The following is a 14,930-nucleotide window of genomic DNA, read 5'->3' as shown; positions in this document are numbered from 1 at the left end:
TTCCTTCCCTGCATTCCTGTTGCACATTCAGGACACTCCCAACACCTGTTCCCATCTACACAAACCCTTATAAGTTCTCTGAGGGGCTCCATTGGGGGTCTCTGGTGGTCACCTGTGCCTGCAGACCCCAAAGTTCTCAGTGACCACCTTATCAACTTCAAGACAACTCACCTGGTTGTAGAGGAGCTTGGTGCTGCTTGGCTGCTGCCTCAGTTCCCTTCTTCATTCTTTCTTGACTTTGCTTGCTCAGTCCCTTTAAGTTCCTTGGCTCAGCTCCATGCACTTTCTAGGGAACATCCCACTGCAAAAACTACCAGTTCTTGGTACATCTCCTAACTCAGATATCAGGGAGTGAGGCAGAAATCAACTCATCCAGGGCACTGCCTCCAAATATTGGGACAAAAACACCATAACATTCCATGGCTCCCCTTGGCAAATCAACCCCAAACTGCTCAGACACAAACAACACCCTGCACACTACAACAATCTGGCACTGCTGGTTCAACCCGGCCAAGTCAGTTGGGAAACTACACAAGGTCAACTTCCTTCCAAGTTTCAGTTATGACACAAAAGTCAGGGAGATCACAGACTCCCCCACAGAGTTTTACTCTGAGGAGAGAAGGAAACCAAAGCCATCCCCAGGGCTGCAATAGCTCAGGCTCCCCAAAAGGCCCAGGGGCTTCAGGTTTCTGAGGGGCTTCACCGAGGGCCTTCCCAGGTCTGCTCTGTCTGGAGCCCTCCAAGTCCTCAGTGCCTGCCTGAGGAACCTCAACACAACTCACCTGCTTACACAGCAACTTGGTGCTGCTTGCCTGCTGCCTCACTTCCCTTCTTCCTTCTTTCTTCACCTCCCTTGCTTGGTCCCTTTCAATCCCTGGGCTCAGCTCTGTGCACTTTCCAGGCTCCATCCCACTGCAAAAAGGATGAGCCCTTGTTACATCTCAACACTCAGAGAGCATTCCACCTTTTGCCTTGACACTGGGCCATCAGGCCAGGGTCTCATTATTTAAAGCATAGTTTGACTCCTCAGTGACAACAACAGCTACAGCCCTGAATCCTAACACAGGCTGAGACACAAACACGGATGGGAACTCTTAAGGATCCACTTTGTCCTGCTCACCAATCAAAAGGAGCTTTCTGAACTCAAGAATAACAGACCCCAGGTCCTTTTACTGCAACTTTACCTGCTATAAATGTGACCCACAAGACCTGCAAAGGCCCTTCCCACTTCACCTGCAGGGCTGGCAGTGCCACCACTGGACACGGCCCCAGTGGCCGGGCAGGAACGGAGGGGCTGGGGCGTCCAATCCATCGGCCCAGGCGGCACCAGGAGTTCCTGCAGTTCCTGAGGGGAGAGCCTCAAGCCAACAAAGGATTAGGAAGAATATTTTAAACTTCAATGTGTCTATCTCCTGGAATATGGGGACTTTGATAAGTCCTACTGGTGCAACAAGGACACACTCAAGGCTATCTATTAAAAGGATCTACCAGCACTCAAAAGCTATCACTGTCCTTCTGTCAGGGGGAACGCAGCAAACTCTCTTTGCCAGGAGCCTCCAGGAGGACTTCCAGCTTTTGGGGCTCCCTTTTAACCATTTTTCCCATAACTGGAGCTGGGACTATCACCTGCCCTACAGGGGGAACAGCCCACAAAGTTCACCATCAGGGATGCCATTAACTGAAAGTCCCTTCTCAGGGGGGTCACTGCACACCTTGGCCTTTGTTTGCCCTCCCCACCAAAGATGCTTCCAACAGTTCTGACACATCTGGCAGACCCAGAGCTCTCCTCAGGGAATGCTTCAGCTGCTTAAAGGCTGCCCTTGCACCATCTATTCAAAAAGTCGCCATAACAGTCTTACCACACATCCCGAGGGAGCAATGCAGAGTCCAGCCCGTCCCACCATTCCCAGCAAGGCAGTTCATGGGCTGTCTGGGGCTCAGGGAGGAGTCACGGGGCTTCTCTTCTTCCTGCCTGCTTGCCCCATTTTCTCCTGCAAAAGCAAAGCTTTCTTGGCTTTCCTTGCTCAAGGAGATGCAAAGGCCATCTTTTAAATCCAATACTGGAAACTCCTCCAGGTTGTCATTCAAGGTGCTTCTCTCAGGTCCTGCACTAATCAATCATCTTGTCCACTGGTTTTCTTGGCAGGTTCTTGCATTCACGTCCTACAAGCAAACCAGGAGGAGCCAATTTAGCTGTTCCTGCAACCAATCCAGTCTGGCATTCTGATTTTAAAGGATACTGGGTTGGCCTTACCCATAGAGATCCCACATCAGGGGTAATACCTACAGGTTCTGCCCTCTTCCACTCTCCTGCAGCTCCACTGGCCCACACCACAGGAACAACTGCAGCTGCCACTTCAGTCAGGGCCTTGCTGCTGACAGGAGTTATTCCCTGCACAACAAGAGCTGCTGCTTGGACACATTTAGTTTCAGCAATTACAGTGTCAAGAGCCCCAGTTTTCAATTCCATTTCTGCCTCAACTTTTCCAGCCCATCACTTCCTAGCAGAGGTTTGGGTGAGTTTGGCAAAAACACAAACTGAGGAATTCCCCAATGTTTTCCCAGTTTGACCCCTGTCACACCAATCACCTTAACACTGCCAGTCCATAATTCTCATTCTGCTGTGTTCAGGACTGAGGAAATTGTACTTGTGTCTGAGCAGGACATGTGCAAACCAAATGCTGGGGACTGGAACACACACCTGGCACTCCTGCAGCTCTCACAGTCACATTCCAGAGAAAACAGCCAATTGCACCCTCACTGCTCATTTCTTAATCCCAATCCCACACTTGTTTGGCACTTGGAGCACCGCTTTTAGAACCCAATTACAGCCCATTAGAGAGCTCCCTGTCTAGCAGGGACAGGGACCCCTGGGATACTCTCAGCAATGCCTGAATCCATGGCAGGGACCTTGCTTTGAGCTCCCCAGGGCCGGGCACCCCGAGGATCTCCCCGAATAATCCTTTCGGTGCGCGCTGGAGTCCTCGGGGTGCCCCAACCCGGGGGGCACCAACAGCACTGTCCCTCCAGGGGGCCAATTTGGTCCTAAACTGCAGGGGGATCTTGCCTGTGTCCCAGACTGGTCCGGAGATCTGAGGCCCTTCCCGAGAAAATCTCGGTGCCGGCGTGAAGGGCCAGAGATCCCTTGGAGCCACGGGAGAGCAGGCACAGAGTCCCTCCTGGGGGGCAATTTGCCTGCCTGAAAACAGCTCTTCAAAGGAGCCTCTAAGACTCAGCTGGTGACTTTTAGAAGCCAGGCATTCCTATACACTGTGAGATATTTTAAGGCTTATCTGACTGAAAAGCATAAAGCTTTTATCATGGACACCTGACCTCCCACAGACAGCTCCTTTCCCCTTTCAGTACAAAATTATTTTCATGGAATCACTCAATAGGAAGTGCCCAGGAACCCCAGACTGTTCTTTCCAGAACAGAAAATAAACAGAAGAACGGAGTTTTGCACAAGTGTAACATACTCCAGAACAGACCTGACTTTAGTTTTACCCTTTGTGTTCAAATATTCCATAGAAAAGCTCCAGCAGGAGAGCTGGTACATTCCCAAGAGTATCCTGGAAGTCCCTTTCACGAGGGCTGGAGGAAAATCGCAGTTGTATGAGTCCCTTGTGCCTGCAGATGCCTGGGGATCCTCTCCATCCACCTCGTGCTCTCCCAACAGCAGAAAGGGTGCTGAGACAGGAGGAAGGAAACCTTTAGCATAAAGCTGGGGAGGAATATAAAGCTTCCTTTCCTGGGGAGCTTTGCGAAGTCTGCAACGAGAAAGGGAAAATTTGCATCTCCTTTGGTACACGTGTCAACAGAGACTGAGACTTTTTGCCTTTTTCAGACAACCGTGCCCCTTTTGGCTCCCTGGCAGCTCCAATGGCACCAGAACCCCCCTTCCTGCACACCCACGGCTGTCACACACAGGCACCCACACACCTTTGCTCCAGCCCACACGTGGCCAACATCTCCCCACCCTAGACATCCCAAGGTCAGTAGTTTTGCTAGAGAGCACAGCAACCCCCCTGTCCTCGCAAACTGCCTCCCTGCAAAAAAGGAATCGTTTTCCTGGACATTTCTCCCACAGTCAAGGTCTTTTCAAACTGCTGTCGTGCCACCAAACCTGCTCAGGGTCCCTCCCGGCTTCTGCCTGTCCTTGCATTTAAAGGCATAGGCACATTCTATCTTCCAACAGCAAACCCAGCTCCTCACGGGCAGTAGAAGCCCTGCTCTTACCTGGACAGACTGCCGGGCTCGGCACAGCTGTGGCTCATGGAGCAGCTTCCCAAGGCCGTTCTCTCTCCCAGCAGGAAGCACAACTCGCCTCCACACCAGGGGAAACCACGAGCGAGGCTGCAAATGGACACAGAACGAGCAAAAAGCATTAACGCAGCACCAAAAAACCAAGTTAAAGCAGTCTTTGCCTCATAACCCTGCACGGGGAAAGGGTTTGGGATCCCAAAGCAAACCCTCAGACACCCAGAGAGCACAGGACCCACAGCCATGCCACGGCTCTCCCCGGGGGCACCCGGCAGGTAAGGGGCTTACCCGGGCCCCGCCGCCCAGCACAAGGCGCCCCTAAACGCCCCCGGCTGCCCCGGTGCACAAACCCAGCGGCCAAGGCGCTCTCCCCTCCGCAGCCCGGGCAGCAGCGGGGCCACACCCTCAGCCCCCACACACAACCGCCCCCACCTGCCCCGCCGGCCCTTTATACCGCGGGCTGGCAGCGCTGCCCAATCAGCACTCGAGCGCCTCCGCCCAATCCCAGCCCGCCTGGCCCTGCGGCCCCGCCCCGCCCGCTCAGCCCGGCCCCGGCCCTCGGCGCGGCCCCGGCCCCCGTTCCCTCCGCGCGGCTCCCGCCGCAGCCCCGGCGGGCTGAAAGCCCAGAGCCAACGGGAACTCCAGCCAGCTGCAGGCAGATGTTACTCTGTCCCAGTTTGCCAGGGGTGGGCACGAAGGGGCCCTTCCCCGTTCGGAAGTGGAAGTTGTCCCCTGTGCACAGCCCGCTCTGATCCTCGGCCTCGTGGGAGCCAATTCCCTTGTCCCAGCCCACTTCCTGCAGAGAAGAAAGGGAAAGATTGCACAGAAGGGAGACATTCTTCCCTGGGAGGGTGGGGAGGTGGCCTGGCACAGAGAAGTTGTGGCTGCCCCATCCCTGCAAGTGGCCAAGGCCAGGCTGGAGGTCTATTAGAAGGTGTCCCTGCCTGTGGCAGGGGGTGGAAGGAGATGATCCCTGAGATCCTTTCCAACCCAAACCACTCCAGGATCCCAGGATGATTCCATGCTCTCTCTCTGCATTTCTTTGGCATCATTTCCTCTCAAAAACAACATCTGCGATTTAGTTGATTGCTAAAGCCATCATTTTAAAATCATCTCAGGAATCCAAAGGGACTGGAAAACACTTCATTAAAACTGACTTATTAGGAAATGGTTTGAACCAAGAGAATTAAAATCAGGACAAGAGCCTTAAAAAAATTAAAATGAGGACAAGAGCCCAAGAGAATTAAAATCAGGAGAAATTCACGTTATTCCCCCCCCGCACACCCCGGGACAGACGGGAGGCCGCGAGTCCCGCCCTGCCGCCGGAACCGGCCCTTAACTCGAGCAGGGCGCGCTGCACCGGCACGAGAGCCACTGCGCATGCGTCGCCGGTCCCTCTCCTGCCTGCCCTTACTTACCACGTGATCGCCGGCGTCTTGCCAACGACTGCGCATGCGCCCCCCCCCACCCCGCCGCCCGACCGCCCGGCTTCGCTTTCTTACTGCGGCTCCCCCTCCACTTTTCCGGCTCCCTGGGGTTCCCTCACCCACATTTCGGGGTCCCCTTCTCACATTTTAGGGGTGATGACCCCGCAATTTACGGTTCGGGGGGGGGGGGGAGGAGAGGAAACGGGGTGCCCAAGAAGGGGTTTCTTTTTTTTTTTTTTCTCTCTTATTTCATTTTCATTTTATTTCCTTTTTAGTTTTTTTGCCTTTTTTTTTAAATTTTCTTTTTTATATTTCCTTCTTTACTTCGTTTATTTTTTATTCTCTTTATTTTTCATTTTCTCTCCCAGTGCTCCCCAGTAACACCCAGTGCTCCCCAACAACCCTCAGTAACACCCAGTGCTCCCCAGTACACCCCAGTAACACCCAGTGCTCCTCAACAACCCCCAGTAACACCCAGTGCTCCCCAAAAATTGACCCAAAACCGACCCAAATCACCCCAAAAGCTGACCCAAAACTGACCCCAAAACCTGACCCCAATCATCCCAAAAGCTGACCCAAAACTGACCCCAATCATCCCAAAAGCTGACCCAAATCACCCCAAACAATGACCCCAAACTGACCCCAAAAACTGACCCAAATCATCCCCAAAACTGACCCAAAACTCTGCATTTCTTTGGCATCATTTCCTCTCAAAAACAACATCTGCGATTTAGTTGATTGCTAAAGCCATCATTTTAAAATCATCCCAGGAATCCAAAGGGACTGGAAAACACACAGAAATCATTCCTGCACCCACCAAAGCATTAGGAATTGGAACCCGATTCCCTCATCTCTCTCCTTGTTCTTCTTGGCTGGAAAACCTGATGATCCCCACTGGCTGTTTTTAGGCTGCTTTTCTTCCACAGCTCCTTTCCTCCCGGCTGAAACCTCCTGGCATCTTCAGGCCTTATCTGGAGGGAAGCCCCTCTGAAGTATTTCCTCTCGTGGCAATTCTGTGGGATGAAGAAGTAAAAAAAGCACATCAAGAGCTCCTTCTACCCCCTTCCCTGGCAAACACCCTCCCAGCTTGTCCTTGGCAGCTCCATCCCCCCGGCAGCGGCACCCGACGCTTCGGCTCCGCTGGGAAAGGGACAGCAAGTGCAGAAGCAAGTTCAGGTCTGGGCAGGGGCTCCCTGGGGAACGGCACTTCAGTGCTTTAGTCCGTGGCCTTTCCTGCTGCCCTCCCTCCTGGAGGCAGAGGATGACCCGTCCCTTGTTTCTCCCACGCTGGCAGACCCAGGTCCTGCTCCTTTGGCCCCACTTTTCTTGGCAGACCCGGCATCATTTCCCAGGGTCCCCAGGAAACTTCTGCACTTGACCCACTGCTAAGTGCAGAGCACAGGGCGAGGGAAGGCCAAATTTCTCGGCACCCACCCCCTGGAATTTCCCTCCTCCGCAGCACGCTCCTGTTCCCGCTGTCTCTGGAGGTGCCCGCACGAGTCCTCCTTCTCCCAGCACCTCAGAGAATGTCCTTTTCACCCAGGTCCTGCTTACCGTCGTCCAACAAAACACGCTGACAACATTTTTCACGATGCCAGTGGAGAGCCATTAGAGCACACTGCACAGGGAAGCTGAGCCTGCCCCATCCCTGCAAGTGTTCCAGGCCAGGCTGGACGGGACTCGCAGCAACCGGGGACAGCGGAAGGTGTCCCTGCCCACGGAAGACAGGCTGGCCTTTGAAGGTCCCCTTCAAACCAAATCGCTCTGGGATTCCCCTCCAAAATCACTCCCAAAGAGACACAGCAACCAAAGCAGAGGGACTGCACTCCCAGCTTTTCTTACCTGCAGGCACACACAGCACAGCACGTTGGACATAAAAGCCACAGGGTTAGTCCTGCCAGAGGCGTCCGGCACACCCACGGCGACCGAAGGGAAAGAGGCAGCCTGGGAACACGGAGTAAAAGACACCTTAATTAGGACTACCCTGAGCCATAGCCAGGTCATTCCCACAGACAGCTTCACCGTCCAGTCGTCCAAAAAGCACTCACCGAGGCCTCAGGTAGGATGGTTCCTGACGCTGACCAGGTGAATACCTCCCTGGAAGCCCGCTCTGCTCCTGCCAGGCACTGGGGCTCACCCAGAGGGGCTTTGCCAAGCATCCAAGGGAAATTAAAATTACAGCCTGGGCAAAGGCGCTTCCCGCAGGACCGCTCCTGGCCAAGGCCACCGGTCCGTGCAAGTCAGACCACTGACCACCCAGGGCTGGGGATTTTCAGGGGCTCGCTTCCAGCTTTTATTCTCCAGAAACTCCAGTTCTTCCTGGCACCGCTTGCCAGAAAGTCTTCCCCTGTTGGAAGAGGTCACTTAGTCTTTCGAGGGGCCAGATTGCCAAAGCCCGGCCAGTCCGTTCCCACGAGGAAAGGTAGCTTTGTCTTGTACAAGATACTGGGGGGGAGACACAAAAGTTTAATTTAAAAGAACTGCCTAGAATAGAAAGCAATTCAAACATAAGTCAGACAAGACTCGTGCAAAACTGAATTACATTGGACTTCAAAGGAGAATTCTTTCCCTCTGCACCTCAGAGAACCCCAATTTTCACCCAGGTCCCGCTTACCATTGTCACACAAAACGTGCTGACAAAATTTTTCAGGATGCCAGTGGAGAGATATCAGAGCACACTGCACAGGGAAGCTGAGCCTGCCCCATCCCTGCAAGTGTTCCAGGCCAGGCTGGACGGGACTCGCAGCAACCGGGGACAGTGGAAGGTGTCCCTGCCCACGGAAGACAGGCTGGCCTTTGAAGGTCCCCTTCAAACCAAATCGCTCTGGGATTCCCCTCCAAAATCACTCCCAAAGAGACACAGCAACCAAAGCAGAGGGACTGCACTCCCAGCTTTTCTTACCTGCAGGCACACACAGCACAGCACGTTGGACATAAAAGCCACAGGGTTAGTCCTGCCAGAGGCGTCCGGCACACCCACGGCGACCGAAGGGAAAGAGGCAGCCTGGGAACACGGAGTAAAAGACACCTTAATTAGGACTACCCTGAGCCATAGCCAGGTCATTCCCACAGACAGCTTCACCGTCCAGTCGTCCAAAAAGCACTCACCGAGGCCTCAGGTAGGATGGTTCCTGACGCTGACCAGGTGAATACCTCCCTGGAAGCCCGCTCTGCTCCTGCCAGGCACTGGGGCTCACCCAGAGGGGCTTTGCCAAGCATCCAAGGGAAATTAAAATTACAGCCTGGGCAAAGGCGCTTCCCGCAGGACCGCTCCTGGCCAAGGCCACCGGTCCGTGCAAGTCAGACCACTGACCACCCAGGGCTGGGGATTTTCAGGGGCTCGCTTCCAGCTTTTATTCTCCAGAAACTCCAGTTCTTCCTGGCACCGCTTGCCAGAAAGTCTTCCCCTGTTGGAAGAGGTCACTTAGTCTTTCGAGGGGCCAGATTGCCAAAGCCCGGCCAGTCCGTTCCCACGAGGAAAGGTAGCTTTGTCTTGTACAAGATACTGGGGGGGAGACACAAAAGTTTAATTTAAAAGAACTGCCTAGAATAGAAAGCAATTCAAACATAAGTCAGACAAGACTCGTGCAAAACTGAATTACATTGGACTTCAAAGGAGAATTCTTTCCCTCTGCACCTCAGAGAACCCCAATTTTCACCCAGGTCCCGCTTACCATTGTCACACAAAACGTGCTGACAAAATTTTTCAGGATGCCAGTGGAGAGATATCAGAGCACACTGCACAGGGAAGCTGAGCCTGCCCCATCCCTGCAAGTGTTCCAGGCCAGGCTGGACGGGACTCGCAGCAACCGGGGACAGTGGAAGGTGTCCCTGCCCACGGAAGACAGGCTGGCCTTTGAAGGTCCCCTTCAAACCAAATCGCTCTGGGATTCCCCTCCAAAATCACTCCCAAAGAGACACAGCAACCAAAGCAGAGGGACTGCACTCCCAGCTTTTCTTACCTGCAGGCACACACAGCACAGCACGTTGGACATAAAAGCCACAGGGTTAGTCCTGCCAGAGGCGTCCGGCACACCCACGGCGACCGAAGGGAAAGAGGCAGCCTGGGAACACGGAGTAAAAGACACCTTAATTAGGACTACCCTGAGCCATAGCCAGGTCATTCCCACAGACAGCTTCACCGTCCAGTCGTCCAAAAAGCACTCACCGAGGCCTCAGGTAGGATGGTTCCTGACGCTGACCAGGTGAATACCTCCCTGGAAGCCCGCTCTGCTCCTGCCAGGCACTGGGGCTCACCCAGAGGGGCTTTGCCAAGCATCCAAGGGAAATTAAAATTACAGCCTGGGCAAAGGCGCTTCCCGCAGGACCGCTCCTGGCCAAGGCCACCGGTCCGTGCAAGTCAGACCACTGACCACCCAGGGCTGGGGATTTTCAGGGGCACGCTTCCAGCTTTTATTCTCCAGAAACTCCAGTTCTTCCTGGCACCGCTTGCCAGAAAGTCTTCCCCTGTTGGAAGAGGTCACTTAGTCTTTCGAGGGGCCAGATTGCCAAAGCCCGGCCAGTCCGTTCCCACGAGGAAAGGTAGCTTTGTCTTGTACAAGATACTGGGGGGGAGACACAAAAGTTTAATTTAAAAGAACTGCCTAGAATAGAAAGCAATTCAAACATAAGTCAGACAAGACTCGTGCAAAACTGAATTACATTGGACTTCAAAGGAGAATTCTTTCCCTCTGCACCTCAGAGAACCCCAATTTTCACCCAGGTCCCGCTTACCATTGTCACACAAAACGTGCTGACAAAATTTTTCAGGATGCCAGTGGAGAGATATCAGAGCACACTGCACAGGGAAGCTGAGCCTGCCCCATCCCTGCAAGTGTTCCAGGCCAGGCTGGACGGGACTCGCAGCAACCGGGGACAGTGGAAGGTGTCCCTGCCCACGGAAGACAGGCTGGCCTTTGAAGGTCCCCTTCAAACCAAATCGCTCTGGGATTCCCCTCCAAAATCACTCCCAAAGAGACACAGCAACCAAAGCAGAGGGACTGCACTCCCAGCTTTTCTTACCTGCAGGCACACACAGCACAGCACGTTGGACATAAAAGCCACAGGGTTAGTCCTGCCAGAGGCGTCCGGCACACCCACGGCGACCGAAGGGAAAGAGGCAGCCTGGGAACACGGAGTAAAAGACACCTTAATTAGGACTACCCTGAGCCATAGCCAGGTCATTCCCACAGACAGCTTCACCGTCCAGTCGTCCAAAAAGCACTCACCGAGGCCTCAGGTAGGATGGTTCCTGACGCTGACCAGGTGAATACCTCCCTGGAAGCCCGCTCTGCTCCTGCCAGGCACTGGGGCTCACCCAGAGGGGCTTTGCCAAGCATCCAAGGGAAATTAAAATTACAGCCTGGGCAAAGGCGCTTCCCGCAGGACCGCTCCTGGCCAAGGCCACCGGTCCGTGCAAGTCAGACCACTGACCACCCAGGGCTGGGGATTTTCAGGGGCACGCTTCCAGCTTTTATTCTCCAGAAACTCCAGTTCTTCCTGGCACCGCTTGCCAGAAAGTCTTCCCCTGTTGGAAGAGGTCACTTAGTCTTTCGAGGGGCCAGATTGCCAAAGCCCGGCCAGTCCGTTCCCACGAGGAAAGGTAGCTTTGTCTTGTACAAGATACTGGGGGGGAGACACAAAAGTTTAATTTAAAAGAACTGCCTAGAATAGAAAGCAATTCAAACATAAGTCAGACAAGACTCGTGCAAAACTGAATTACATTGGACTTCAAAGGAGAATTCTTTCCCTCTGCACCTCAGAGAACCCCAATTTTCACCCAGGTCCCGCTTACCATTGTCACACAAAACGTGCTGACAAAATTTTTCAGGATGCCAGTGGAGAGATATCAGAGCACACTGCACAGGGAAGCTGAGCCTGCCCCATCCCTGCAAGTGTTCCAGGCCAGGCTGGACGGGACTCGCAGCAACCGGGGACAGTGGAAGGTGTCCCTGCCCACGGAAGACAGGCTGGCCTTTGAAGGTCCCCTTCAAACCAAATCGCTCTGGGATTCCCCTCCAAAATCACTCCCAAAGAGACACAGCAACCAAAGCAGAGGGACTGCACTCCCAGCTTTTCTTACCTGCAGGCACACACAGCACAGCACGTTGGACATAAAAGCCACAGGGTTAGTCCTGCCAGAGGCGTCCGGCACACCCACGGCGACCGAAGGGAAAGAGGCAGCCTGGGAACACGGAGTAAAAGACACCTTAATTAGGACTACCCTGAGCCATAGCCAGGTCATTCCCACAGACAGCTTCACCGTCCAGTCGTCCAAAAAGCACTCACCGAGGCCTCAGGTAGGATGGTTCCTGACGCTGACCAGGTGAATACCTCCCTGGAAGCCCGCTCTGCTCCTGCCAGGCACTGGGGCTCACCCAGAGGGGCTTTGCCAAGCATCCAAGGGAAATTAAAATTACAGCCTGGGCAAAGGCGCTTCCCGCAGGACCGCTCCTGGCCAAGGTCACCGGTCCGTGCAAGTCAGACCACTGACCACCCAGGGCTGGGGATTTTCAGGGGCACGCTTCCAGCTTTTATTCTCCAGAAACTCCAGTTCTTCCTGGCACCGCTTGCCAGAAAGTCTTCCCCTGTTGGAAGAGGTCACTTAGTCTTTCGAGGGGCCAGATTGCCAAAGCCCGGCCAGTCCGTTCCCACGAGGAAAGGTAGCTTTGTCTTGTACAAGATACTGGGGGGGAGACACAAAAGTTTAATTTAAAAGAACTGCCTAGAATAGAAAGCAATTCAAACATAAGTCAGACAAGACTCGTGCAAAACTGAATTACATTGGACTTCAAAGGAGAATTCTTTCCCTCTGCACCTCAGAGAACCCCAATTTTCACCCAGGTCCCGCTTACCATTGTCACACAAAACGTGCTGACAAAATTTTTCAGGATGCCAGTGGAGAGATATCAGAGCACACTGCACAGGGAAGCTGAGCCTGCCCCATCCCTGCAAGTGTTCCAGGCCAGGCTGGACGGGACTCGCAGCAACCGGGGACAGTGGAAGGTGTCCCTGCCCACGGAAGACAGGCTGGCCTTTGAAGGTCCCCTTCAAACCAAATCGCTCTGGGATTCCCCTCCAAAATCACTCCCAAAGAGACACAGCAACCAAAGCAGAGGGACTGCACTCCCAGCTTTTCTTACCTGCAGGCACACACAGCACAGCACGTTGGACATAAAAGCCACAGGGTTAGTCCTGCCAGAGGCGTCCCACGGCGACCGAAGGGAAAGAGGCAGCCTGGGAACACGGAGTAAAAGACACCTTAATTAGGACTACCCTGAGCCATAGCCAGGTCATTCCCACAGACAGCTTCACCGTCCAGTCCCACAAAAAGCACTGACCTCCCAGGGCCTCAGTTAGGATGGCTCCTGACGCTGACACCTCCGTTTGCCCCGGGGGGTCAAGAATAACATGCCTGGGAAGAAGTCACCCCCAACAACAAAAAGGGAAAATTAGTGAAGCACGGGGTCCTCTTCTGACTAGATTGCCACCAGCATTCCAGAGCAGATGACACGACTGTTCTGTTACAGACGAGAAAAGCCTGTTCTCCCAAACAAACAGCGAGGAGATTTATGGGCACGCCTGAACATTTCCTGTGAGGAACTTTTTGTAACTAAGGAGCAGGTGCTGTCTTGAGTTGAAGGCATCAATTTGACAGACACTTAGGACAGCAAACTCTTCAGCAGAGCAATTAACTGCAGCCTATTTGAACAGCAGGGGAGAGAAAACGACAGTCGAAGGGAAGACAAGAAAAGCAGAACTGGAATCAGCAGACTTTTCTTCCATCTCTCCCGAGGAAGTCTAGTTTGTCTGTTCTAATAATTCTATGCCCTTTTCTACGTGAAACTTAGAGCAAGGCTGAAAAAACAACTAGAAAACACGGAGAGAAGCTTTTTAGAATTTCACGTGATTTTCCCAAACCGATGCCAGAAAAGCAGAACTCGGTAGAATGTACTCACCTCGAGGCCTTTGGTCTTTTCTTCCCTAAGCTTCGTCACCTGATTGAAAAAGCAGAGTAGACTCGGTATTTAGGCTCCCAACAGGAAAACTTCCCCTTCATTTCCTAAAAGAAACTACATTAATCTGCACAGCTGCAGGCGCGTGTCCAGCTGTTAAAGCCTTTCAGCTTTTCGGAGGGTGAGAATGCCCTGCTAAGGAAGGCTGAAAACTGCTCGGAGCCTGCACAGGTCCAAGAGCCCCTTGATTTTGTCTGTGTTCCAGTCCCGGGCTAAAGAAAGGGCAGAAGAAGCGCAGTTGTTCCTTGCCTCTTCCCTAAGAGGTTCGGCCAGGTGCTGGGCCAGCCCGGGCACTCCGGGGGAAGGCCGGCAGTGCCCAAGCAGCGCCGCTTTGCCAGGGGCGTCGCTTGCAAGAGCGCCGCCGAGCGCCGGGCCCTGCCTCACAGTCGCCGCCTGGCGGACACGGCCGGGAGCGGTACTGCAGCCGCGCGCCTCCCCCCCCCCCTCCCCTCCTTGGCGAGACCCGCGGCGCCTTTGGACGCGCCCAGCTTACCCCGGGGTCGATCTCCGTCGAATCTGCCGCCGTGGGTCGCTTCCGGGGGGGGAAGGCGGCGGCGCAGCCCCGATAGCATCTCCAGGGCACGGCGGGAGCGAGCGGGGCAGAAGCGGGGGCAGGGGCGGGAGCGGGAGCGGAGCGGGGCGAGAGGGCGGCGCGACGTGCGCGCCATGCGGTCCTCGCGCGCCGCGGCCCCGAGACGGGGGCTGCCGGTGCCTGCCGCCGCCCACGAACCTGCCGCCCGCGCCCGGCGCCGCCGAGCGCCCCGCCCTGTCCCCGCAGCGGGAAGCAGCGCGGCGAGACGGCGCTGCGGGCGCGGGGTGGGGGTCCGGGTCGCGGCGGAAGCCTCTCGCCGCCATCTTTAGTGTGGTCGTTCCGGTCCTGGCGGCGCCATCTTTACTGTGGGCTTGGCGAACTTCCGGGCCGGGGCCGCCATCTTTAGTGTGGTCGTTCCGGTCCTGGCGGCGCCATCTTTACTGTGGGCTTGGCGAACTTCCGGGCCGGGGCCGCCATCTTTAGTGTGGTCGTTCCGGTCCTGGTGGCGCCATCTTTGCTATGGGCTTGGCGGACTTCCGGGCCGGGGCCTTGGAGGACTTCCGGTCGCTCACTACTTCCGGTGACCGAAACTCCTAACCCTAACCCAAATTAGCGTCCCTCCTCGCTAATTTCTGCGCTTTCACCCCAAGAAATCTTCACGTTATTCCCCCCCCCGCACACCCCGGGACAGACGGG

General features: G+C 54.7%; 1 long non-coding RNA gene across 9 annotated transcripts; it reads right to left on the bottom strand.

Annotated features, from left to right (window-relative positions):
* Positions 1 to 6,015: 6,015 nt before the first annotated feature.
* Positions 6,016 to 14,408, bottom strand: LOC127467796 (uncharacterized). 9 transcript variants are annotated; one of them, XR_007903303.1, is made up of 11 exons: positions 14,196 to 14,408; positions 13,646 to 13,684; positions 13,028 to 13,101; positions 12,830 to 12,923; positions 11,976 to 12,274; positions 11,770 to 11,871; positions 10,916 to 11,214; positions 10,710 to 10,811; positions 9,856 to 10,154; positions 9,650 to 9,751; positions 6,016 to 6,700 (listed from the first exon to the last, which is right to left on the bottom strand). It is a non-coding gene; the product is annotated as an uncharacterized LOC127467796 (long non-coding RNA). The 9 variants fall into 9 exon arrangements; XR_007903307.1 differs by lacking the exons at positions 9,650 to 9,751; positions 9,856 to 10,154; XR_007903308.1 differs by lacking the exons at positions 10,710 to 10,811; positions 10,916 to 11,214.
* Between the last annotated feature and the right edge of the window lie 522 nt (positions 14,409 to 14,930).

This window comes from Manacus candei, unplaced genomic scaffold (genome assembly GCF_025592945.1).
Source record: "Manacus candei isolate 608988 ecotype Guabito, Panama unplaced genomic scaffold, ASM2559294v1 h1tg000014l, whole genome shotgun sequence".
NCBI classification, from domain to species: Eukaryota; Metazoa; Chordata; class Aves; order Passeriformes; family Pipridae; genus Manacus; species Manacus candei.
Note: the sequence above shows the minus strand (reverse complement) of the source record. Positions and strands in the feature narration are given on the sequence as shown.